This window comes from Ctenopharyngodon idella, chromosome 24, assembly GCF_019924925.1.
Source record: "Ctenopharyngodon idella isolate HZGC_01 chromosome 24, HZGC01, whole genome shotgun sequence".
NCBI lineage: Eukaryota > Metazoa > Chordata > Actinopteri > Cypriniformes > Xenocyprididae > Ctenopharyngodon > Ctenopharyngodon idella.
The window spans coordinates 23,614,681-23,641,098 of record NC_067243.1 but is presented as its reverse complement, the minus strand read 5'-3'; the positions used below and the strand labels follow the sequence as shown (position 1 = coordinate 23,641,098).

The 26,418-nt window shown below is 38.4% G+C and overlaps 1 protein-coding gene across 3 annotated transcripts in view; it reads left to right on the top strand.

The window, feature by feature from the left end:
• The window catches only part of LOC127506738 (uncharacterized), a 324,637-nt gene that overhangs the window by 99,308 nt on the left and 198,911 nt on the right, over positions 1-26,418 (top strand). The window lies entirely within an intron of this gene.

The window sequence follows — 26,418 nt, the reverse complement described above, 5'->3', positions numbered from 1 at the left end:
GAAATAAGTCCCCTTGTTTTCAGGAGCAGTTGCCAGATATTGTGTTTCGGTAAGAGCTTACAGGGAAAGTAAAGCCATATGAAGCAAATCACATTAGCTTCTACCAGTATTGACTCCAGGGACGGACATAATGCCGATGCATACCGATACAAATACATGTTTCCGATACTTTTGAAACCTCAGGTTTCTCTCACAGGGAAATGCAATGCCTCCTTTCCAACAATGAAAACACAGTTCATCGAGTGATGTTGAAAACATTGAGTACCAAATTGAGCAAGACTTGCCTTTATCTCATGAATAACTTGGATAACTTATTAGATTACTTCCATTACATCCAACCTTGAAGCAGATGGGCTACAGCAGCAGAAGACACACCGGTTTCAAACTTATTGGTTTGATTAATGTGTCGTGCGTAGCCTACGCTGTCTGTCATTGTCTTTCCACTTCAGAATTCACATGCGGTGACAATGGCGGATGCACAATGTTCAATGTTACGCGGAAAGAAGGAGAAGGAGAAAAGGAGAAAAAGTTCCATTTGCCTATTTCACCTTTCCACGAGGAGATAGCGAGTGAAGCAGCACCTGAGGCTTCCCATTCCAGGACATGCATATTTCTGTAGTGATTTTGAAATAGCCTCACACGAGGGCACCACAAATGTAGTTATTTATGGTCTTAAAAATTAATATTAATATTTTGTATTGAGTCAGATGGTTCCTTCCAATATTTCGGGGCACCAGACAAGGAATCTCACCTTGACAATAAAGAACAATCATGGAAGATTGTTGACTGAATTAGAATTTTATAAATTGGAGGAAGTTTGTCATCTGACCAATCTGAAGGATTTAGTGAGATTCAGGCGAGCTTATAGAGCCTCTGATTATCAACACAAGAATGACACAGTTTGCAATAAAAAATGAATTTAATCAAACAGAAACTACAAACTATTACACAAATGGACATTAACAAAAATGAATGCCAAAGTAGATGAGCAACGAATTGGACAAAGCAATGAATGGGCAATTAGCAGTCTATGGGGGAGTCAACTGTGGTTTTCCTGGATGCTGGTAGGAAATAGTAAATAAGCATTTTCTATGAATACAGATAACGTCTAATGTATCTATCTGTGAACGCTGACCCTAGATAAACAGTCTCTACACAAATAGCAATCTTATATAGCAACAACCTAATGCCAAGGCCTTTGGGAAAAGGTTTGGTTACCTTATATTTACGTTTCACTTGGTCGGGTGATCAGTCTGGCGATGGGAAATGTCTTCCACTGGTATCCTTCCATTTGCAGTGGGAGAGACTGGATTACTTTCCAACAGTTGCAGAGCTGCACTGAGTGCTGGGGTCTTTGTGTAATCCAGAGAACTGTAGGTTAGACGGTGGTCGGTCCGCAGGATCTTCTATAGGTTGGAGGTACTTGAGTTATGCTGGTCAGGAGCCAAAGTCCTCTGTACAAGCAGTTGGGCTGCTTGAAGGTCCGTGCGGTGAAAGGTTTACTCGCAAGAGTATAACCTTGGTCGTGCTGTTGTTTTTCCTTCGTCAGGTCAGAAACTCAGAACAAGGGTTTGTTCACTTGGGAAAGCTTTTATTCCTTCCTGTTGGGGAGGGGATTACTAATCCCCACTTTTCCTGATGTGATGATGTGATCGGGTCATAGCATTCCAGGTGTCAGCTCATCACGCCCACCTTTCATCCCGTGGAACTTGTTGATTGTCCCAAAATACACAGTTAAATAAAACAATGTCTTTAGGACCTTGGAAATGCTTTATTTCTTTTTCAGATCTTTCTCAAAGTCCTTGTGGTATGTTCTGAATTCATTTCTGTCTCATTGGGTGCAGTTTCCACTGTGTGTGCACAGTTTCCTGAATGAGTAAAAAGACATATAGGACATGTTCCTTAGAGTATTCCTGTCCATTTTTTGTGGTTTCAAGCCAATATGTATAGAAATTGTCTTTCTTTTGGAGCATTTCTTTGTTCTTGCTGTGTTCTAGCCAGAACCGGTTTGGTAGCTCTAGGAGTCCATGGCCATTCACACCCTTGACTCAGGCATGGAGGGCTGAGGTGAACAAAGACAATTCGTGATGTGATTAGCCTGTGATCAGTGGGCCGTTGATGTTCCTGCCTTCCACCTTTGGCAGTCCTGATTACAATAGTAATTTATATGTCGTTGAGGACCCTCTCACACTCCTTTGTCTTAAGGATGTCTGTTGTGAAGCCATCATGTCTGCTGTTCACTACATTTCATCACTGGACTGTAGTAGTTCCACGATACAAATTGTCACAATGCCAAATGATTTTGTCTCGTTATAACAGCGGAAACAACTTAAAATACATGTCATTTATGGTTATACAGATAAGAGTAAAAGAACATTAAAATTTAATTTGTGTACACTTCCAATAAAAACAAAAACATTGTGCTCTTGTAAAATAAAGAAAACAAACAGGATCCCACTTTCTGCCATCTCTGTTTCCTTTTCGTGAAGTTTGTGAAGCACGACAAATTTATTAACCGAAACTCGGCCTATAGGCTACTAGCAAGCTCTTGCATGCCATCTGAACTCTTATTCTGGGTTGGTGCATAGATTTCTTCTTCTTCTTCTTCTTCTTCTTCTTCTTCTTCTTCTTCTTCTCCTTCTCCTTCTCCTTCTCCTTCTCCTCCTCCTCCTCCTCCTCCTCCTCCTCTTTTTCCTGTTGTGGTGGTTAGCAAACAGCGTTCCATTACCACACGCACAATGCAATGTTGTGAGAACATGAACGTGCATTCTGACAATGCAGTGTCGTGAGAATATGAACATGAACAATGCTCTGTACAGTTGACGGTCAGTGCTGCTTCATAACGAAACTTCAAGCGCTAGACCACGCGAAAGGGGAATTCATTACTCACGTGATATGTGGGAAGTTCAAAATCCGAAACTTCCAAAGCGCACGCCTTGAAAGCAGCATCTCAGACAGTGCGCAAATACTAAGTTGAACTCTCTTTCATGCCTTCCTGTGCTTGAGTGGACAAATTCACACAAAATTATGTCAAAAAATGCGCATCTCGGTGAGTATCCTAGTAAACAGTCAGTTATGTCTTCAGTTGAGAAAGAAAATGCTTGATCAGTGCGTGCGTTGTCTTAAAGTGACAGAATCCGAATAATCCAACTACTGTGCTGTCTGCGTTTTTAATGTTAACCATACAAAAGTGGAAAAAAATCACTCACTGCTCTTGAACTTTAAAAATGATATTTAGATTATACAGTATTATTTATTTGATTAGCCTACTTTATTAAATTGCTGTACCTGAAAACTACTGTTAGACCTGCATGAAAAGCACTGTTTATTTAATTTGCATCTTTGTTGCATTGCATTTATTTGTGCTACTGCTTGTAATTTGATTATTGATTATAACTGGACATTTTGAATGGTTAGTGGATAAATTTATGTACTTCATGTTAAACTTTTTGTTCCAGCATTGAATTGAGCCTCGTTTGTGAAGCGGTCCGGTGTAAAATGACGGCATGGTAACAACACTCTACTACAACAACTCTTCCTCTTCTCTAAAGCAGCCCAACATGGTCTCTCCTCCTTTGTTGCGTGTTCTCGGTGGCAGGATTTATGTAAATTTTAGGGTTAGTGATGTCACTAACCCGGGAAGACACCCCTGGCCCACTCATGCTAACACGTCAAATGACATCATCCAGATGTGCCAATCACCGGAGCTAGGCAGAAATAGACTACAAGAGTGCAAAAACTATTCTGCACAAGTTTTATTTATTATTCTATTTATTTTGTTCTTTTATAACACACATTATGCTTTTCAGTTTTGTAGCTGATTGTGACTTAATACCGTTTGTTTTTTTTATCAGCCCTACAAAAAATAAGATCTATGCAGGAGTTCATTCTGTGCACTGCTTAGTGCTTAATACACTGAAGGATGTTGTACTGTGCCAAATACCTCAGGGGGGAATAAATCTCTCCTCCCAGAATTTGAAAATCAAGGTCCATGTAAATTATGCATATTATTGCATTATCATTTCAATCTCAGATGAGAGTTAAATCAGCAAGTCACATTAAGTCTATTTAGCCAAGCTCTTTGAGTTGAACATTGCTTGTTTTGTGTCGACAGTGTAGGCAGGAAAACACCCCCAGGCTTGGCGTAGTCGGTAGCAGAGCTGGTAAAACCATTTAGGTTTAAAGCTCCATTGTTTATGTTTCCAGAAGAAAGAAGAGACTCCTTAGTGGTCAGCCACAGCGGCGGACATTGAGAATTTTTGCTAGTCAATTGTGAACTGCTGCACTCGTCCTAACCCGTTCCCCCAAATGACATTCACCCAGCTTCTGTTAGATGCTTATTTCATCTGTGTCCTGTGTGGAAACAGCTCTTGAACATCCCTGTGGTGACTTGATATATTTCTTAAACTTCTGTTCCTGCTGGGTAATGTGAATGTACATCTGTTTATAATGCATTTGCCCTATTGATGGGTATTTTGAACTTGTTTATTAGCTTGCTAGTTGTCACATTGATGTATTGAATCTGATATTTTAATCATTTCTCAACTTATGGTTCCTCTATTACTGGCCAGAGGTCTAGACATTTACATAAGAGATATTAGCTCTGTCTCAAAACCTAGTGAGCTGCCTATCTAGACAGCATTTAAAGGCATCATAAGTACACTGCTGAACCGAAGACTTTCCAAAAGCTAGAATATAAAATTGACAGATGGATTTGAGAGAAATGTGACTAAATATTTAATTTGGCACTGAAAAGTGTTCAGTCTGAATAATTTTCTAAATAATTTTGCACATTATTTGTGTGCTATGTGTTTCTAGCCTTAATAACAGTATTGTTTTGTTAGCTTAGTGACATGCTAATGCTAAACTCTATTGGAATCAATTGTAAGTTGAGTCTTACTGTGAGTGAGCATGTTATGTGTGGCATACATTGTTGCCACCTATGTTGAATGTCCAAATCAGTCACTTAAAGAGATTTCATTTTGGTTTTGGATGCTGCTTATGTATGGAGCTCACTTGGATATGATGGCTATTATTTGTCTGCTTCCCAAATTGCATACTTGTTCACTATTCTAAGCCATTTTGTAGTATGAGATTCAAACAAGAAGTGCACTTCAAATACCTAAATGATGCGCTTAATTAACAAAAAACCGTGTGGAATATTGATACTTCATGGACTCAGTTGTAGCTGCTTTCCACATGTCGCATAGGTGGGCTGGCTATTAGACTCAATGCTAGATGACAAACTAGATATCTAAATCTCATACATTATTAAACATTAGAGTACATAATACATAGTGTAGTCATTTGGGATGCAACTTGAGTTTTTAGCCCAATTCTTTGGCATCATGCTTATCAAGTACAGTGATCTAGGCTGATTTCCAGTGTTCTGAAGTTGTTTTTAAGGAGTTACATAAAAGAGTTCAAGGCTAGATGACCCTCTTGTTCTTCTTTTATAAGTTTTCTCCATCCTTCACACCCCTCCGAGAAGCAAGCAGGTCTTAAGCAAGACGGAGAGCAGATACAATGGCCTTTACTTCAATTTACGTTCTTCTACTGTGAAAGGCACCAGACAGGGGTAAAAAGTCCAGTTCCTGCTTTTAAGAACAATTTAAAAAAAGTATGCTGGCAAAATATATCTATAACCAAGTCCATTGAAGGTGAGTTGAAGTTGAGAACCCATGTGCAGTTTTATTGACAAACGTGAACCAGATACAAAACAAATGAAACCATGAAACTAGAGTATAAACTAGAGTAGTGTTGTCACGGTACCAAAATTCCAGTAGTCTGTACCAATACCAGTAAAATTTTACGGTTCTCGGTACCAATTTCGGTACCACAGGAAAACCTGTTGGAACAATTTTACTATTTTATTTAACTAGCCTATTTTTAAAAACATTAAATATGATGGTAATCATACATATAAATATTTGGAGCGTGTGTGTCTATGTTTGTGTGTGTGTATATATACCTCAATGAAATAAATTTTGAAATATAAAAAAATAAATAGGCCTAAACAAAAATGCTCAAACATCTATTTTGAAACAGAAATGCGTGTTTATTTTAGCTATTTCCTCAGTGAAACAACACACTACAGCCTGTAAAACTATGAAATAAATACCAGTAAATAATGGTAACCTAAATAATAAGAAAGTGAAGTATTATTCTAATAAACATTTGTTTTTTATTTCCACACAAAGATGCATCATATAGCCTACTGCCCTGCGCTTTGAGAGGGATGTGGGACACGAGCAGGAAAGAGACCATTTCTCTTTAATAATATCTTCATGTTATCTCCTGATGTTACAAGCAACTGACACTTGTTGTAAAAGGTCTGAAGAGCTAGTTTTATCTTCAGACATTCAGGCTATCTTTGATTTTGTGCTGCCAGAGAAAGTGAAAATAAAAATCACTGGTGTGTGAAACGCGCTATACAAATAAACTTGACGCGCCTTATAAAGTCTAATAACAAGCACAAACTGTGTTAAATAGAAATTGACGTGCAAGCAAAAAGGTTTCTGTCCTACGGTATTTTTCTACTTTACCACAGTAAAGAATGCGAATATAATAGGCCTAATTAAAAGCAAACCAATGGAAGAAACATTTATAATCCCCTGCGTGAGTGAAGATTTGGGAAAAGAAACAGAGATTCCATGTTCAGTGGAACTACTAATGGAATATTGTTAAATTCTCTGCTAATCGGGTGACCAGATCGTGATTCGCAAAACAGAATACAAAGCCGACAGAGCTTAAATGTATGACGTACCTCTCTCATTCGACATGAATCAAAATGTTTCCATGGCTGTGATGTCACATTTAATTGCTAACCTATTAGCCTATTTCTTCTATAAACAAAGCTTTGTGCTTCACTCGTGTCATATTCACGTAAAATACTGGCACAGCCCTATCAGTGGGTACCGAATATACCCGGATACTCAGTACTCCCGGTACTACAGAAATGCTGGTATCGTCACATTTTCAAAATTTCAGTACCGACTTGGTACCGAAGTACCGGTACTTTTGACAACACTAAACTAGAGCACACTTGAACTTGACTTGAACATGAGAACTTGACATAAACAGGCCTGACTAAACTCACCCACAAAGCTAGACAAGGCACAATGGAAACATGAGGGCTATATATACACAATGATTAACGATTAACATGATACACCTGTGAGTAATCAAGACTCTAAACCAATCAGAACAAAACAAAACACATGAAGCAAATGAAGCACATGATGAGATCACATCAGGGGCAAGGGACTCACATGACATGACATGACAGAAAACATGACTATAGCCCTATTTAGACAGCCAGAGATGGTCGTATTAGGTGTGTTTGACATTGGCTGGATGTAACCAATCGGCGAGAGCGCCACGTGCAGTCGGGGAGGAGCTGAAAACGGAGATGTGAAGTCAGACACTTTCTGCTTACCGTAGTGACGCTCGTGCTGTGTTTGCATACTTTATCACAGCTGAAGTGAAATAAATGCAATATTTGTCAAATACACAGATGTTTCAGAGACATTTTTATTTAATACTTTATGTACTGCTTAGTACAGCATCTGTTCGTACAAGAATTAAGTTCAACAAGCCTCTATAGGCTACTATCAATGAAGTGGGGTCTACATTTTTTTAATCAGTTTTATTTTGATAAACATGACACAATATATCGCGACTATAGGAAAAAGAGGTTTTACTGTTACAAAAATGCATATTTGTGAGCATTAGTGGAACTGAAGGTGTGAGAATAAACACGAAAAGCACATGGTCACTGTCTTGCGGTGAATTCTGCCAATTGTGAAACAGCTGTGTTGTCATCAGAGCTCATGCAGCCGCTTTTGAGGAAATGCGCAGAATGAACCAGCTGGCTGCTCTCGAATCACTCTCGCATTACTTTATGCCATATGTCACAGTCACGTGGCTATGCTGTCTCAAGTCGGACAAAATTTTTAACTGGCATGCACTGCTTCAAGTCAGATGCCGATCGGTCTGCGCAGTGCTGCATGAAGTTGAACTCTATTGGCTCTATTATTGGAGAAAGCGTTACGGCTAACTTGGATCACATGTCCCTTGTTTAACCAATCACATTACAGCCTCGATGTCATTGAATTTCGTTCAGAATTTTGCAACAGTCAAGTTTGCGGATACCATAAAATTAATGAGAAGTGCCATAAACTGAATTCTTACAGAGGTTTTACAGAGGTTGTTTTAAAAACACAGTCTTGGCAGATTCGGACAGGATTAATATTGCAAAGTATGCCTGTGAAACACTAATTTTCCTAATGTCCCATTGGAAAACTAGTCCTGTCCGAATAGGGCTACAAAATAAAAGACATGGAAATGTGAATGTGAAACCAAACCGAAAACAGACGTGACAATATCTGTCCTTAACATAATGAAATTTTTCCTTATAAAATGTTTCTTTAGAATACATATTTTTAAATGGCTTTCAATGAGAAAAGATGTTCAAGGATGGTCAAGGAAACTCAAATTTATTTTTCACGTTGTTTCAAAGCACCTTTACAGGAAATCATGATGTTATTGTTTATAATATCTTAATATATTCATGCTTTATAGTGTCATTAAGCAAATTAGATCTGGGCGATAACATTTTAAATTGTAACAGTTTAAATTTTGCAACTGTAGGAGCTGGGTGATAGTTACATTATGCAACTAAATAAATAAATCATTTGCTATATAGTAAATATCATTTACGTGAGTCTACTTGTACACTCATTACGTACATTATCAGCCAATCACATGCCAACTCAATGCATTTGGGCATGTAGACATTGTCAAGATGATCTTCTGAAGTTCAAACTGAGCATCAGAATGGAGAAGAAAGGTTATTTAAGTGACTTTAAAAGTGGCATGGTTGTTAATGCCAGATGGGCTGGTCTGAGTATTTCAGAAACTGCAGATCTACTAGGACACACACAACCATCTCTAGGGTTTACAGAGAATGGTCCAAAAAAGAGAAAATATCCAGTGAGTGGCAGGTCTGTTGGTGAAAATGCCTTGTTGATGCCAGAGGTCAGAGGAGAATGGCCAGACTGGTTCAAGCTGATAAAAAGGCAACAGTAACTAAAGTAAGCGCTCATAACAACCAAGATCTGAAGAAGAGCGTTTCTGAACGCACAACAAATAGGCAGATGGGCCACAACAGCAGAAGACACACTGGTGCCACTCCTGTCAGTTAAGAAAAGGAAACTGAGGCTACAATTCACATGGGCTCACCAAAATTGAACAATAGAAGATTGGAAAAACATTGCCTGGTCTGATGAGTCTCAATTTCTGCTGCGATATTCAGATGATAGGGTCAGAATTTGGCATAAACAACATGAAAGCATGGATTCATCCTGCATCCTTGTATCAATGGTTCAGGCTGCTGGTGGTGTAATGGTGTGGGGAATATTTTCTTGCCACACTTTGGGCCCCTTAGTACCAACTGAGCATCATTTAAATGCCACAACACACCTATTGTTGCTGACCATGTCCTTCACTTCATCACAGTGGACCCATCTTCTAATGGCTACTTCCAGCTGGATAATTCGCCATGTCACAAAGCTCAAATCATCTCAAACTGGTTTCTTGAACATGACAATAAGTTCACTATACTCAAATGGCCTCCACAGTCAACAGATCTCAATCCAATAGAGCAGCTTTTGGATGTGGTGGAACTGAAGATTCATGGATGCGCAGCCGACATGATGCAGTCATGTCAAAATGGACCAAAATGTCTTAGTAAAAATGTTATTTTCATCAGACTCAGTGATAAAGTAGTGTGTAAAATTACATTTGAATTAAAGGTGCAGTGTGTAAATTTTAGTGGCATCTAGTGGCGAGGTTGTGAACTGCAACTAATGGTGCACACTCCTTGCACCCCTCCCTTTCGGAGAAGCTAGGGTGGCCGTCTGGCCGACATGTCGTTGTCTGAGATAGCAGAGAGTAGCTTGTGTGAAGCAATGAGGTTTCTTCTTACTTCTAACAAAGAACAGTCTCTGCTTCCAATAAACCAGACGACGACTACTACTACTACTACTTGCGTATTCAACGTAGTGATGATGCAAGCTGCCTCTAAAAACACAAACGATTTAGAACAACAACAACACAGTGATTAAACGCGCTCTGTAGAGTGTTGGTCCGTTTAGGGCTGCTGTAGAAACATGCCGGTGCATAATGGTGACTTGACATGGAGGAGGGACCCGCAGTGTATGTAATAGAAATGGCTCATTCTAAACATAACAATTCATTATGTAAGGTCTTTACATAGTTATGTATATTATATTATATTTCTGTCAATAGCTCCTCCCAGATTTTACACATTGCACCTTTAATTATCAAGAGAGTGCGAGAGATGAGAGATGCGTGTGTGAAATTCAGTGTGTCTCTATTAACAACAAAGCTGTGAGTTTAATTACTTCAAAACCAGTGATGTTACCCCCTTGTTGCTGAGAAATATAATGTACAGATTCAGCAAAACTATTTTTTTTTTAATAAAAGTTGCGGGGCAGCGTTGATAAGTTTCTGTGCTCCTGAACGTTTCTGTCTGACGTATACGTGTGTGCTTCAGTGAAAACAGCACAAGTGATATGTGTGTGTGTGTGTGTGCTTCAAAGAAAACAGTGCATTAATATAGAACAGTGATTAAACCGACTTAGCACTGTCTGTGTATTAAACACTTCTATTGCACACCTTCCAGCCAATTAGAATCGAGTATTCAGACAGACCATGGTATAATATAGTTTACATTTTTCGATGATATAACAATCAAGCAGTAGAGATTTGCTATGTAGTACATACCGCTTAATGTGAGTGTACTGTATAAATCCAAGTAAGGTTGGACATACTTTTAGTAGTTATATAATAACATGGTGTTTTGTTCAGTTTATAACAATTTGGTGTAGTGACAAGCATGTGCATGACTGACATGTTTAAGTGATGCACATAAATGGCTGGGCTAAAAGAAGTTGTAGTTATGACATCTACCAGCAACAGACTGTGTTAACCAGGAAAACATTGACCTCTTGCCCCTGTTTTCAACACCTCCACTCCAAACAATGGCTTCATTTTGGTATGTACCCCACAGAAAATTCCCGATGGATAAAATCAAATCTTGTTTTACTCAGAAATATGTCCGATTACGGAAGTCAAATGGGATGCTGATGTTTCTCAATTTGAGTTGAGTTTTATGGTCTCACACAGTAAATGTTAGGGTTCGTACCAGGTATGCTTATTCTAGAAGTGTGTAAAAGGGTCACTTAATGCGCACCGCATCAACTTTTGGCTCATGTTGACACAGAGCTGGGCCCATTTCAACAAGTTATACGATATGCTAAGCAGATTTACAATGGGTAAACAAACACATTTGCTGAAACTGTGTGCGGAATAGACATGCACATTAATTTTTAGCAATACTCAATTCCCTTAGCCCAAAACTGAAAATACAAGATGTGTGGTGGGAACTCTCTAGTGTGCACGTCTGCAGGCTGACATATGGGGCACATGTACATCTATTGGCAACTGGGGTGCAATTGCGGCCTGCTCGAGTTTGAGTAACAAATGCAGGCTGCTAGCTTGTGTGGGAGGGTTATTGGGGGCTATAAGTGTGTGTGTCGTATAAAGTTGCCTGGGATTATCACAGGATTGGAAGGTGCGATGTTGTTAATATGCCCTAATGGGCCATGACTTCGGTTTGGGTCAAAACCTGATACATCCACACTAAAAATCGAGAAACTACACAGGCCAGTCACTGGAAAAGCCAAAAAAGTGAAGGGAACTCTGGCAAACGTCAGTGGCTGTGGAAAAATGACTGCCCCCATTCCTATAGTCCAAGTTTTGATTCATCAGCAGAGAACTAGTTTTTTGTCATGTATACTATGTGGTTGCATTAAATGACATCATTGCTCAATGTGCAGAGCAGTCAGCTTCATTGAACTGCACTGTAATCTGTCATCTGTTTGTTCAGCTGCTTTGCATGTGTGTCCTTTTGGACGGTCTTATTGGGTTAGGGACAGACGTCGCTACTGAAGCGGCAAATTGGGCCTAACATATGCTCGAGCCTTCTGGGAAAACTGCATCTCGGATTAAAAGTCTTTAAATGTGGATTACACAGTTTAATGGATGATAGTCTTAGGGTTTTATGGTTTGCTAAAGAAGAAGGGTGTGATTTTTGGACCACTAGTGTTACCAGACAGAATTGCAGATTTTATGAATACTTATAGTTGTCTTTGTATATTAATTGCCTATCCATTAGGCAAGTAAGAAATCCAAGATTTAATTAGAATAAATGCTAAATGGCAGTTTACGCCAAATACTACAACAAGTTTAGTCTTTAGCCTGCCAATTGAGTACTTGGCTAGAAAGTTGCTAGCATATCTTGTACTTATATTATGATCTGTCTAACTGGTTTGGCTCTTCTATCCTTTTATTTAAAGAAAATTGTATGACAATTGATATGAAACCAATCAAAATTAAATTAAAACATGAAAAATTCAATTGAACATTTTTCAGTGTAAAGGTGTAGTCAACACTGCAGAATTTGTGGGCTATTGTGTAGTGATGTATAAAGCTCAGTTCACACAAATTCATTCAAACCAATCAGCTTTCTGTTGGTCAGCAAAGGCAAATTTGTTGCAAAATCTATGCAGAATCTATATGAGGAAATCTTTCAGAAATTTTTCCTTATGTGAAATTTCAGAGCTTGTGGATTCCTATTCACACACACACACACACACACACACACACACACAAGTCAAGTCAAGTCACCTTTATTTATATAGCGCTTTTTACAATGTAGATTGTGTCAAAGCAGCTTTACATTGATAACTGGTACATCGTTTGGCTGCACAGCAGCTCTTAAAGAATAGTGCCAATGCAGGCAGATCAAAGCACTGTTGAATATCAAATGTCAAGTCAAGTGTCCCCAACTAAGCAAGTCAGAGGCGACAGCGGCAAGGAACCCAAACTCCATCAGGTGACATCAGGTGGCAGACAAGTGGCAAATTGGTGTTAAAATGGAGAAAAAAACCTTGGGAGAAACCAGGCTTAGTCGGGGTGCCAGTTCTCCTCTGGCCAACAGTGCTTTGTTACAATTCAGGTTGCTATCATAAGTCCAATAGGATCGCAACATTAAAAGTATTTATTTCAGTTCCATCCAATTGAGGATCATATTGAGGATCACGCCGGTATGGACGGTTGTTGAGGAACTGTGTTGTGGCTGTCGTGTCGATGAGGCCCTTACAGTGGATGATCTAGTTGACTCAATCTCTGCTGATACGTCAGGGCTGCGCTGTGGTCATGTCAAGGCGCAGGTCCTTGGTCTCACCTGGATATGGCCCGGATCCGGTTGACTACGGTGAACCTCGGGATAAACAGAAAGACTAATATTAGCGTAGATGCCATTCTTCTTCTGATGTAACGAGTACATCAGGTGTTATGGGAAGTGTTCCCGGTTCCGGCTGACCTAATTTATGCAGCCTAATAATCCTTTAACAGATTTGAAAATATAAATTGGTAATGTGTTATGTGTATGCCAGGTTAAAGAGATGCGTTTTTAGTCTAGATTTAAACTGACAGAGTGTGTCTGCTTCCCGAACAATGCTAGGAAGATTGTTCCAGAGTTTAGGTGCCAAACAGGAGAAGGATCTACCACCTGCAGTTGATTTTGATATTCTAGGTATTATCAGCTGGCCTGAATTCTGAGATCGCAATAGACGTGAAGGACTATAATGAATTAGGAGCTCGCTCAGGTACTGGGGAGCTAAACCATTTAGTGCTTTGTAAGTAATTAGCAAGATTTTAAAATCTATACGATGTTTAACAGGAAGCCAATGCAGTGTTGACAGAACTGGGCTAATATGGTCATACTTCCTAGTTCTAGTAAGAACTCTAGCTGCTGCATTTTGTACGAGCTGTAGTTTATTTATCAGGCGAGCAGAACAACCACCCAGTAGAGCATTACAGTAATCTAGCCTTGAGGTCATGAACGCATGAACTAACTGTTCTGCATTTTTCATTGAGAGCATGTGTCATAGTTTAGATATATTTTTAAGATGGAAGAATGCGGTTTTACAGATGCTAGTAACATGGCCTTCAAATGAAAGATTGGTATCAAAGAGCACACCCAGGTTCCTAACTGACAACGAAGACTTAACAGAGCAGCCATCAAGTGTTAGACAATATTCTAGGTTATTACGTGAAGAAGTTTTTGGTCCAAAAATTAGAATCTCTGTTTTTTCTGAATTTAGTAGTAGGAAATTACTGGTAATCCAATTTTTTATATCAGCTATGCATTCCGTTAATTTTGTGAATTGGTAAGTTTCGTCAGGGCGCGAAGAAATATAGAGCTGAGTATCATCAGCGTAACAGTGAAAACTAACGCCATGCTTCCTAATGATATCTCCCAAGGGTAGCATGTACAGAGTGAACAGCAACGGTCCTAGTACTGAGCCTTGCGGTACTCCATATTGAACTTGTGATCGATATGACATGTCTTCGTTTACTACTACAAACTGATAACGGTCAGATAAGTATGATTTGAACCATGACAATGCAATTCCACTAATGCCAACATAATTTTCGAGTCTATTTAAAAGAATATTGTGATCAATAGTGTCAAATGCTGCACTAAGATCCAGTAACACTAATAGAGAGATACAACCACAATCTGATGATAAGAGCAAATCATTAGTAACTCTAATGAGAGCAGTCTCAGTACTATAGTACGGTCTAAATCCTGACTGGAAATCCTCACAGATACCATTTCTTTCTAAAAAGGAACATAGTTGTGATGATACTGCCTTTTCTAGTATTTTTGACAGAAAAGTGAGATTTGAGATCGGCCTGTAATTGACTAATTCTCTAGGATCAAGTTGTGGTTTTTTAATAAGAGGTTTAATAATAGCCAGCTTAAAAGTTTTTGGTACATATCCTAATGATAAAGATGAATTGACGATATTGAGAAGAGGATCTATGACCTCTGGAAGCATTTCTTTCAATAGCTTAGTCGGTATAGGGTCTAACATACATGTTGTTGATTTTGATGATTTAACAAGTTTAGACAATTCTTCCTCTCCTAAAGCAGTAAATGAATTGAATTTTTCCTCAGGGACACTACAATGCATCTGACACGATACTGTAATAGACGGTTGCATGGTTATTATTTTTTCTCTAATATTATCAATCTTGCAAGTAAAGAAGTTCATAAAGTCATTACTGCTGTGCTCTTTGGAAACATCAGAAGTTGAAGCTTTATTTCTTGTTAATTTAGCCACTGTATCAAATAAATACCTAGGGTTGTGTTTATTTTCTTCACACACACACACACACACACACACACACACACACACACACACACACACACACACACACACACACAAATCAGTTCAACAGTGAAATGACGGCACCCTAAGGTGTAGTTGGAAGGTGTAATTGCCTTTGCAAGAAGGTATGATTTTTTTGGACCCAGGTGTTGTTCCAAATCAAACTTATTTTCTTCTGTGGAACACAAAAGAAGACATTTTAAAGAACGTTTCAGCTGTTTTGTCCATATAATGAAAGCCAATGGGGTCTAAAACAACTTTAGGACACCGAGGCATTCTTCAAAATTTTTTGTGATCACAGAAGAATGTAAGTCATACAAGTTTAGAACAACATGAGGGTGAGTAAATGATGACAGTTTTTTTTTTTTTTTTTTTTGTGAGCTATTCCTTCAACTAATTTGGATGCATCTAATCAATTTTTAGGGGTCTTTGTAGCTGTGACATGGGTGGCTTCAGAAGTGCCTGAGTAGATAAGGCTGACTGATATACTGTGTGTGTAAAGTAAAGAGCGTTAAGTAGAACGCAAGCCAAGAGCAGTAAAGCTGCCTTTTATCTGGCAGGAGGGCTGCCTATCGTCTCTCTCTCTTTCTCTCCTCAAGAAGTCATAACAGAATAAGGGTCATATTGCATCCATAAATCCATAATAGACAAGTGATAAATTAATCACCTGATTATTGATCACATTGGTCACATATCCCCTGCGAAGGCCCCCTTTCCTTTCCCTATGTATAGACAAAATGTTATTAAATTATTCCAGTTCGCAGCGGACACAACTAATTTTTCTGTATTATGCCGACCAGTAAAGTAATTTGGCAAATATCACTTTTTTTTTTTTTTTTTTTTAAAAGACCAAGCTTCTGCGCACATACACACTCAAACATGCAAACCTATAGACTAAACATGTGAATGAACTGCAAGAATGCATTAAAGGTATTTGGTTTTCAGTGGGAAAGGTAGATAGTATTCCCCAAAATGAAAATTCTGTCATTAATTACTCACACTTATGTCGTTCCAAACCCGTAAGACTTTTGTTCATCTTCGGAACAAATAAAGATATTTTTAATGAAATCTGAGAGCTTTCTGTCCCTCCATTGACAGCCTATGCCACTACCACTTTGACGCTTCAAAAAGTTCATAAAGAGATCGTAAAACTAATCCATATGAATTGAGCAATTTCGTCAAAATTTTCTGAAGAGACTCGATCACTTTATATTATAAACAGAATGAATTTAGGCTTTTAGGTGACATGAGGGCGAGTAATTAATGACAGAATTTTCATTTTTGGGTGAACTGACCCTTTAAGAGTTTTCCTGGTCACCAATATCTGAAAAAGAATCATGTGGTACATAAGAAAGTCACAGTCTCTTAGGACATAATAGGATGCAGAGATGCCCTGTCTGTTGCAAATCAAAATTTCTGAAGGTTTAGTGTGTTAGGAATGAAATTTATTCATGATCTGTGAGAGTAAACATTATATTTGAGTTGTTTTGTTTTGCACTCGTATGGTTCTCTCTCTTTTTCTTCCATATTGTATTCCCTCTCCGATCCACCAGTTGCTCTAGCTGAGGGTTGCATCTGGTGTCCATGTCTGCTCAGCTCATCCCAAGAGCTGATGGCCACACCTAACCGTGATTCACGTCGTCAGGGAAGCAATTCCCACAACGGGTTTGTGCATCTCTGGATGTTGTAGTTTGGTGAGGTTTTAAAGCAGAGGAATCTCCAACATCCAATTAATGATGAATCACACTGTCTCCAGTGTTTGAACAAACATCTCCAGATGATCGAGAACCCACACAGATGTACACAGGAGTACAACGTCTCCTCGTGTTCTCCAAACCTCCCACAGGTGCGAATGGAGCTATGGATGTGTCATCTGAAATAATACATCACTGGTTAGCCTGCAGCCATTACGCGTTAATATCCTACATGGGGATGTCAGATGAAAAACAGCACTTTTGAGACGAGCGCTTATGTCGGGAGATGGTGCACAGTTAGCACATGTCCCTGGAATGGGATTTTATGTAGAACATATGGAGCTATTGAAGTGTGGAATATTTCTGATATGACCGCTGTTATTTGTAGGAGAAGAGAATGTCGATTTTTTTTCCATTACCCTTCTGGTCTGTAATGGTGCCCTGCTGCGGTTTCGATACGCTTTAAAACTACAACTGCGTTTATTAATGGAGCTCTGGGGATGTGGAAAAACTCATTATTATTTGTGCAGAATTTGCAATGTTACAAGAAGTGCTGACATGTAGTGACATCAGATGTGTTGGGCCGATGTTTTGGTATATGATATGACTGACTTGCCTCGGGACATAAATTTGGGGTAAAAGAAGCAAACCGATATCTCCGCAGTTGAGTCATGTAAATACTATGGAGTATTGGAACCGTCTCTGGAATTAAGTGTGTTGTGGGATATTCGGGGAGTACTGTGGGAAGAGAACATATTATTGAGGGATATTACGCAAGGGGAAAATTGGGAGATTGTTTGCAAAAAAAGGGCGGAATAATGTTTGATACAGTAGTCAGACTGGGTATTCAGTAAATAAAAAAGACGCGTGGAAAGTTTTTGCAGCATTTTGGCTCCCGGATTTGTGAGTTCTATATTGAATGAATGGAAGTGATATTGGACATGCTCGAGATGCATCCATATTGGGTACGTTTTCATTTCATGCAGACCAAGATATATATGAGTTCAAGAGCTAGAAGAAAACAAAGAGAACTTCCATTTGAAGTCTCGCGTCCCGCTGTGTCTTTTGCTCTGCTAATCGTACGTAAGGTATCCTTGGCTTTTGATGAATCCTGAATGTCATTCAAATAGCAAATAAATGTCAAGGCTGGGAAACAGGTCACGTATACTATTCCCATCTCAAAGAAACATAAAGAGGTGCCAGCAGCTGTGGAAAGAGAAAAGAAACCAGTGTTTTCTGGAGCTGGAGATGTTGAGGGCAAGCAATAGATGCACTCATCCCTCGGCTCTGACTTCTGTGGACAGGAAGGCCTGCTGAGCAAAGATGTGCCGTGGATGGATGGAAATGAAGCATTTCTTCCCTCCTTCACCTCAAAGGAAAACATACCGTAAAGGGAAAACAAATCCTGTATTGATTATGCCTTTAAAGTCCCAAATGGCACCCTTTCATGAATTCATGATGCTTCCTCTGCTTTTTTTTCTTGTGGAACTTGAGGAAATTGTTGTGTATAGTAATGCACAAATATAATATTTCTGGATAATAGTTTAACAGTTGGATTCCTGAAGTAAAAATCACATTCATTTTCTCCATAGGGGAATTTAGTTTTAACCATAATTTAACCATAAAAACAGACATACTGTAAGCTATGAAGTTGTTAATCGTTAGTATTTGCTTCTATTTAACAGCATAATTCCTGGTGGGAAAATTACATTACCCATGATTCTGCAAAGAAATGTCCACCAATCAGAGAATTGTGACAAGGAAATAAAAAAAACAGTTCTGTAGCACCGCGAGTGATGTTTGTGAAATATTTGTTTGTGTATATATCCATCTTTTAATTTGTCATTCGCAATGCTTCTTGGAATTGTAATTCTTTTCCACATAAAAGCCATTAAATACACAGTCTTTGTACCTTTGGTTTTCAAATACTTTTTTTGCTACAAATCAAAGTTTGTAATGTTGTGATTCACCTCATAGCCAGTTGGTTTGGTTCATGGATTATAACTCTTTAACAAAGACGTTTTGTAAAATCCCCATGGAAAAAAAGGGATGGGGAAAAAAATAGTTCTGCAGCCAGCCCTGCTGAAAATGGATGGGCACTGTTGCATAAGCCAGTAATTATTTTATTTATTATGTAATGGCCGATATTAAAATTCAATACTATTTGTTAAAAAAATAAATAAATAAATTAAATAAAAAAATTAAAATAAAACACTAAAATATAAAATTAGTCATTTAAATGCCACATTAATTTAGACCACAACATTTTGATGTACAGTATGAATATTGATATTCATTTTGAGATTTGCTAATGATTACATTTAACAATGTTATTAAAGGGTTAGTTCACACAAAAAATAAAATCATGGTTGCTATTCACTCCCATTATAAAGCTTGGAAGAGCTAGAATATTTTTTAATATAACTATTAATATATTGTGTTTGACTGAAAGAAGGGATGGGTCTAGGACGGGTAAATATGGGATAATTTTTATTTCTGGGTGAACAAACCCTTTAAATTATTAATGTTTTTACAGACTAATTTAAGCATTCGATGTCTGCAAAGGTAATTTAAATGTATAAACAGGGGAAATGAGCATGAACAATTAAATATCCAATATTACTCGTTATTGGTAAAAAAAAAAAAAGAAGAAAAAAACTCTAATATTGGTACAGATATATTGTGCATTCCTAGTGATATAATATCTAATATTTCTTAACTTACACCATCAGTCTTTCTTCATCCATATTTTTTTTGTGAACAAGGAACTGTGTAATGAAATTGCAGTGTGGCTACCCAACACATCAGAAATGGATACCAAGTTAACCAAAGTTGTCGTGTCTTGGCTGTTTAAGATATCTGCATAAATGAAATGGAATACCACAAAAAGATCATTGTCTCAATCTTCAGGTCCAGTAGGCCGCTCTGACTGTGTACGTATCGATTTCTCAGAAGTTAGTATATTATGCAATGATATTTTCACTACAAATAAGTGCAGTCCCAGTCTCCAGACACACCCTGGAATGGAAACACAATGTTCAGATGCTCAGATAGATTGAGAGCCTCATCAGAGAAAGACATTTGAAGCGCCCTAAAGCACATACTGTGATCACTTCAGCAGATCTACCACTGGCGGCAGCGCAACAAACACCTGAAAACATTACGAATGTGACTGCATTTCTCTTTAAGACCCACCCGTATGTGTTCACAGACAAATTTGTGCACCCCAGACACCGTTCGGTGGAGACGGCAGTGGTGCGTCAGGATTGTTGTGGAAAGTTAGTTCGGAACACCAGAGCCAGAAACCGATGTCTTCTCCCACTTCGTACATTACGCCTTGTTTATCATTCAGTCTCAATGGTTCCCGTCGAAAGAAAAATAGCAGTTGAAATATGTGATGGCTGATTTGAGGCAAGTGGAAGGGGCTTAAGTGTGAGTGGAAAGAAGAACAGAACTGTTTCCATGAGAGCGCTTCTCCTAATCCTGAAGAGCAGCCACTGGAAGAAGCGGCTCTCCTCCGGACATGTGTTCGTTATTAATCCAGGAACTCCTCACACTTCAGGAATCCTTACAGGTTTTGCTTCACTGTGGTATTATCCAGACTCCAGTTGAAGCATATCCCTTGTCAGATACTTCATGTTGTATCAGAGTCAAAGCTGGAACCAGTGAATTTCAGGTTCTTTGTGTCTTTATGAGCGGTGGCTCCCAATACGAGAGGCTGAGCTTTATTTATGGCCGTCATTAAAAGCACTGTAATGCATATGCGATGAAAACATTGATGATAAAAGGTGCAACTGGCAAATAGTGTCGATTATGTAATATTGTACAGATGTTACTTTCCAAATGAAAGAAAAGCTTTTAAATGTTGGCGACTCGGGGAGCCACTCTGGAACCTGGACCGCGTTTAGGGGCGTTCACATAAACGGGATGTGCTCTTGTGTTAAAAAATGGTGATTTCTTTGTTTTTGTTATTTTATTTTAATTTAACATGACACTAAATCTTCATAACAGGCCTTTAAAAAAAAAAAAAAAATCTAATATTGTTTGTAAGGTAAGGTGATTGTGACTTTTTATCTCAGAATTTCTTATCTCAAGTTTTTCTCAGAATTGCATGATATAAAGTTGCAATTGCGAGTTATGAAATCAGAATTGCAGGATATAAACTCGCAATTCTGACTTTTTTCTTATAATTCTGACTTTTTTTCTTGCAATTCTGACTTTTTTCTCAATTGCGAGTTTACATCACAATTCTGACTTCTTTTCCCTCAGAATTGTGTGATATAAACTCGCAATTGCGAGTTATAAAGTCAGAATTGCGTGATATAATGTCAGAATTGTGAGATAAATACTTGCAATTCTGAGAAAAATGTCTTTTTTTCCCTCAGAACTGGACTTTATAGCTCGCAATTGCGAGTTTATATCTCACAATTCTGAGAAAAGAACTTATAATTGCGAGATATAAACTCTTGACATTATAAATCACCATCCTCAGACATTCCTTTTAGAAAGAGAGGTTTAGAAGGACATTAACGTAATGATGACAGAACTTTCATTTTTGAGTGGTTTAAGTAAATGTAAAAGGTTTCAAATACACAACAAATAAATAAATGCAGCCGAGGAGTTAATATTCTTTTCAAGGTTCCAAAAAGAATTTATTTTGCTTTATATCAAAGGTAACTACTACAAGATGGTTTGAGGGAACTCATCAAGCTTTGGCTTCAGTGTTATGTCACCGTCAGCTTCTCTTGACTCCATGAATACGCTCCCATTTTCATTCTCGCTGTCCAAAAACACACCAGTCTAATTCAAAACATGTCCCTGGACTTTGTCGTTGGATTGGGATTTTTTTTCCCCTTTTCATCGTGCTTTGGCCCAGACAGAAAAAAATAACAGGAGAAAGGAAACTGGCACAGGAAGTTTATAGATTATTATTACCACTCATAAAGCACCAACACTTAATGCTAGACCATTGTGCTGCTTTTTGATTGGTTGCCGTACAGGCCCAAAGCAAACTGAGGTGACCACTGATCCTCCACTAGTTTGTAACGTTCCTTTAATGTTCCAAAGTAATCTTAAGACAATTACTTCTGGAACTCAGTTTGTGTATGTCATTGCAAAATAGAGTCTGAAACATGGTGATACATAAATCAATAGCACTGCTGATTTGATGTACCTTGTCAAAGACCCTGATTCATTCCCACTTGTGTGGCTGAGGTCTGTGCCCATGAATGGAGAGTATAGAGTTCTCCTCATATAACCACCCATCCAGGAGCTTCGAGTGGCAGTTTAAATATACAGAGATATTCTCAAACAAACCCGTATGCCAAGGGCAACAACTGCTTATTATTTATGTATTTATTAGGATTTCCTGTATATTTATAGATATGTTGGAACCTGTAGGCTGGACAAGAAGCTTGTGTGTGTGTGTGTGTGTGTGTGTGGGGAGACCAGCAGTGTGCTTGGCTAGACGCTTTCCCGTGTAACAAAGGTGAATTTTTTTTTCAATTACCCCCCAATTATGCTGTACCAGAATCTTTATTGTAAAGATTTATTTATTTATTTATTCGTTCTTTCTTTCTTTCTTAAATAATAGAATAATGTTATAACAATATTAATAATAATAAACCATAGTATTAGAATTATAATATTCTAATATTATAATAATATAATATTCTAATATGATAATAATATTATAATTATATTAAATTTAAATAGTTTTTAAGTAGTTCATAGAATAAAAATAATAATAATAAGAACTAGTCCCAAATACTGTAGCAAACAAAAAACTGTTAAATTGATGTGCCTGTCTGTCTCTGTCTGTCAAAATGATCAATCTGTCAACCTGTCCTGTCTATCAGTCCACCTGTCCTATCTATCCATCTATGTCTGTGTGTATGTCTCCTTGAAATTAGTTTGTTTGTCATATCTATCTGTACACCCACATTAAATCTATGCGTCCATCCCTTTTATCTATTCATGTCTTTGTTTGTCCATCTGCCTGTCATATTTATCTGTCCACATGCTGTGAAATCTGTCTGTAGAAGGATATCTGTCTTTCTCTCTGTTCCTCTTGTCTGTCTGTCTTTCTGTCTGTCGACAGATATAGATCTGTCTGTCTGTCCGTCTGTCTATCTGTCTGTCTGTCTGTCCGTCCGTCTATCTATTTGTCTGTCTGTCTGTCGACAGATATAGATCTGCCTGTTTGTTTGTCTATCTGTCTGTCTGTCTTTCTATCTATTCGTCTGTCTGTGTGTCGACAGATATTGATCTGTCTGTCTGTCAACAGATATTGATCTGTCTGTCTGTCAACAGATATTGATCTGTCTGTCTGTCTGTCGACAGATATTGATCGATCTGTCTGTCTGTCTGTTGACAGATATTGATCTGTCTGTCTGTCAAAAGATACAATGTCTAGATCCATATTGATCTGTTTATCTATCTGTTCCTCTCTTCTGTTTTTTTTTTTTTCTGTCTGGAGATGGATATCTGTCTGTCTGCCTCTTCCTCTCATCTGTCAGTCTACTGTCAATCTTTCTGCATGTCCAATCCTATCTATCCATCTATGAAACTGCATATTTGAATTCTGCTTATGTGTCTGTCCAATGTATCCATCCATCTGGTCTGTCTGTCCATCCATTTGTTGGTCCTTTCTTCGGGCAGCTTTTTACTAATTATGAGCTGATACGTTTCCTTGTAGTATTAGTTGGAGCTTGTGCTTCAAACTTTATTTACTCTGATTGTAGACAAATTCCAGTATTGATGTACAAGACAGAGGCATTCTTAATTGCATTAAATTTATGTTGAATTGTTTTTTATTTTATAATTAATTGCACAAATGAACCTGTTAAAGTGACATCTGTAATAAAACATAATCTCTTTTTCTCCAGCCAATTAGACTTGGATTATCATCCCTAGACTCGGTAAACCAATGGCAAACAGACATCTTTTATTACTCAAATAAGTCTGAAGAACAAGGCTGCAGTCTGCTGTAATTGTCAGGGCATCCATCATCGACTAGGACCCCGAAAGATGTGCACACCTGACTCCAGCTAATATGTAGGTAGTCTCACAAACAGTAATGGTCCTTTACAGAGGAACACTGTCTCTCAGCATAAGGAATGCTGTGTTCAATATAGAGAGAGGCCTCTGACAGCGTCTCCTGTCGATCAAACTAGTCACGGAGCGATCAAAGAAGTGCGGTCAAGTACTTACGCAATGACCTTTTCCCCTCTTCTTTCAGAAAAGACGTGCTGTCTTTCCCCTTTACAGAATGAAGCACATACGCTCGTGATGACTGACATGCCTGAGAAAGGCCTCCCTGCCTACCACAACAGGAGGTCGTGTCTGTTAGTATGATAGACATGACTACTGTAAATATCATTTGGTATAACGTTTATATAACGAGAACGTTATAAAATAACGTTGAGGAGTGATAAATGAGGAGTGATAAATGAAATGAGCTATTTTAAGAATATGAAGATAAAAAATCTCACTGCAGGACAATTTTAAAGTCAACGAGAAATTGCATCTATCAATCAAAATTGACCTTGTTTATGTTTCTTGAGACACATTCCTGGTCTTATTGGGCATAATTCTTTGTATCTTGTACCTCTACCAAAACAACCTTCTTCCTTTTTCCTTCTTTCGCAGCCTGGTTTCAACAATGCTCAATTTTCGTGAACCTATCAGTGCCTTGAATGATTGTTGGTAAATATCTTGTTGTTTCACTCATCACATTTTCTATAGATTTAGAAAATGTGAAGAGTGAAACAAGATATTAGCAGCAATCACATTCATACATCATCCAGTGCCTACAGAAAGTCATCATACCATGTGAAAATCTTTACCTTTTGTCAAATTACACTGTGGAAAATAAAATAAATTTAAGAAACTTTTTTAATCATAATGTACACATTACAACCCTCATCATCAAAGTGAAAACAACATTTTAAAACATTCTGGAGGATTATTAAAATTGAAAAACTAGAATTACATGGTTGGAAAAGTGTCAAGTCAAGTCACCTTTATTTATATAGCGCTTTTTACAATGTAGATTGTGTCAAAGCAGCTTTACATTGATAACTGGTACATTATTTGGCTGCACAGCAGCTCTTAAAAGAATAGTGTCAATGCAGGCACATCAAGCACTGTTGAATATCAAATGTCAAGTCAAATGTCAAGTGTCCCCAACTAAGCAAGCCAAAGGCGACAGCGGCAAGGAACCCAAACTCCATCAGGTGACATCAGGTGGCAGACAAGTGGCAAATAGGTGTTTAAATGGAGAAAAAAACCTTGGGAGAAACCAGGCTTAGTCGGGGGGCCAGTTCTCCTCTGGCCAACAGTGCTTTGTTACGATTCAGGTAGCTATCATAAGTCCGACAGGATCGCAACATTCAAAGTATTTATTCCAGTTCCATCCAATTGAGGATCGTATTCATCACGGCGGTATGGACGGTTGTTGAGGAACTGTGTCGTGGCTGTCGTGTCGATGAGGCCCTCACAGTGGATGATCTAGTTGACTCAATCTCTGCTGATACTTCAGGGCTGCGCTGTGGTCGTGTCAAGGTGCAGGTCCTTGGTCTCACCTGGATACGGCCCGGATCCGGTTGACTACGGTGAACCTCGGGATAACCAGAAAGACTAATATTAGCGTAGATGCCATTCTTCTTCTGATGTAACGAGTACATCAGGTGTTATGGGAAGTGTTCCTGGTTCCGGCTGACCTAATTTATGCAGCCTAATAATCCTTTAACAGATTTGAAAATATAAATTGGTAATGTGTTATGTGTATGCCAAGTTAAAGAAATGCGTTTTTAGTCTAGATTTAAACTGACAGAGTGTGTCTGCTTCCCAAACAATGCTAGGAAGATTGTTCCAGAGTTTAGGTGCCAAATAGGAGAAGGATCTACCGCCTGCGGTTGATTTTGATATTCTAGGTATTATCAGCTGGCCTGAATTCTGAGATCGCAATAGACGTGAAGGACTATAATGAATTAGGAGCTCGCTCAGGTACTGGGGAGCTAAACCATTTAGTGCTTTGTAAGTAATTAGCAAGATTTTAAAATCTATACGATGTTTAACAGGAAGCCAATGCAGTGTTGACAGAACTGGGCTAATATGGTCATACTTCCTAGTTCTAGTAAGAACTCTAGCTGCTGCATTTTGTACGAGCTGTAGTTTATTTATCAGGCGAGCAGAACAACCACCCAGTAGAGCGTTACAGTAATCTAGCCTTGAGGTCATGAACGCATGAACTAACTGTTCTGCATTTTTCATTGAGAGCATATGTTGTAGTTTAGATATATTTTTAAGATGGAAGAATGCGGTTTTACAGATGCTAATAACATGGCCTTCAAATGAAAGATTGGTATCAAAGAGCACACCCAGGTTCCTAA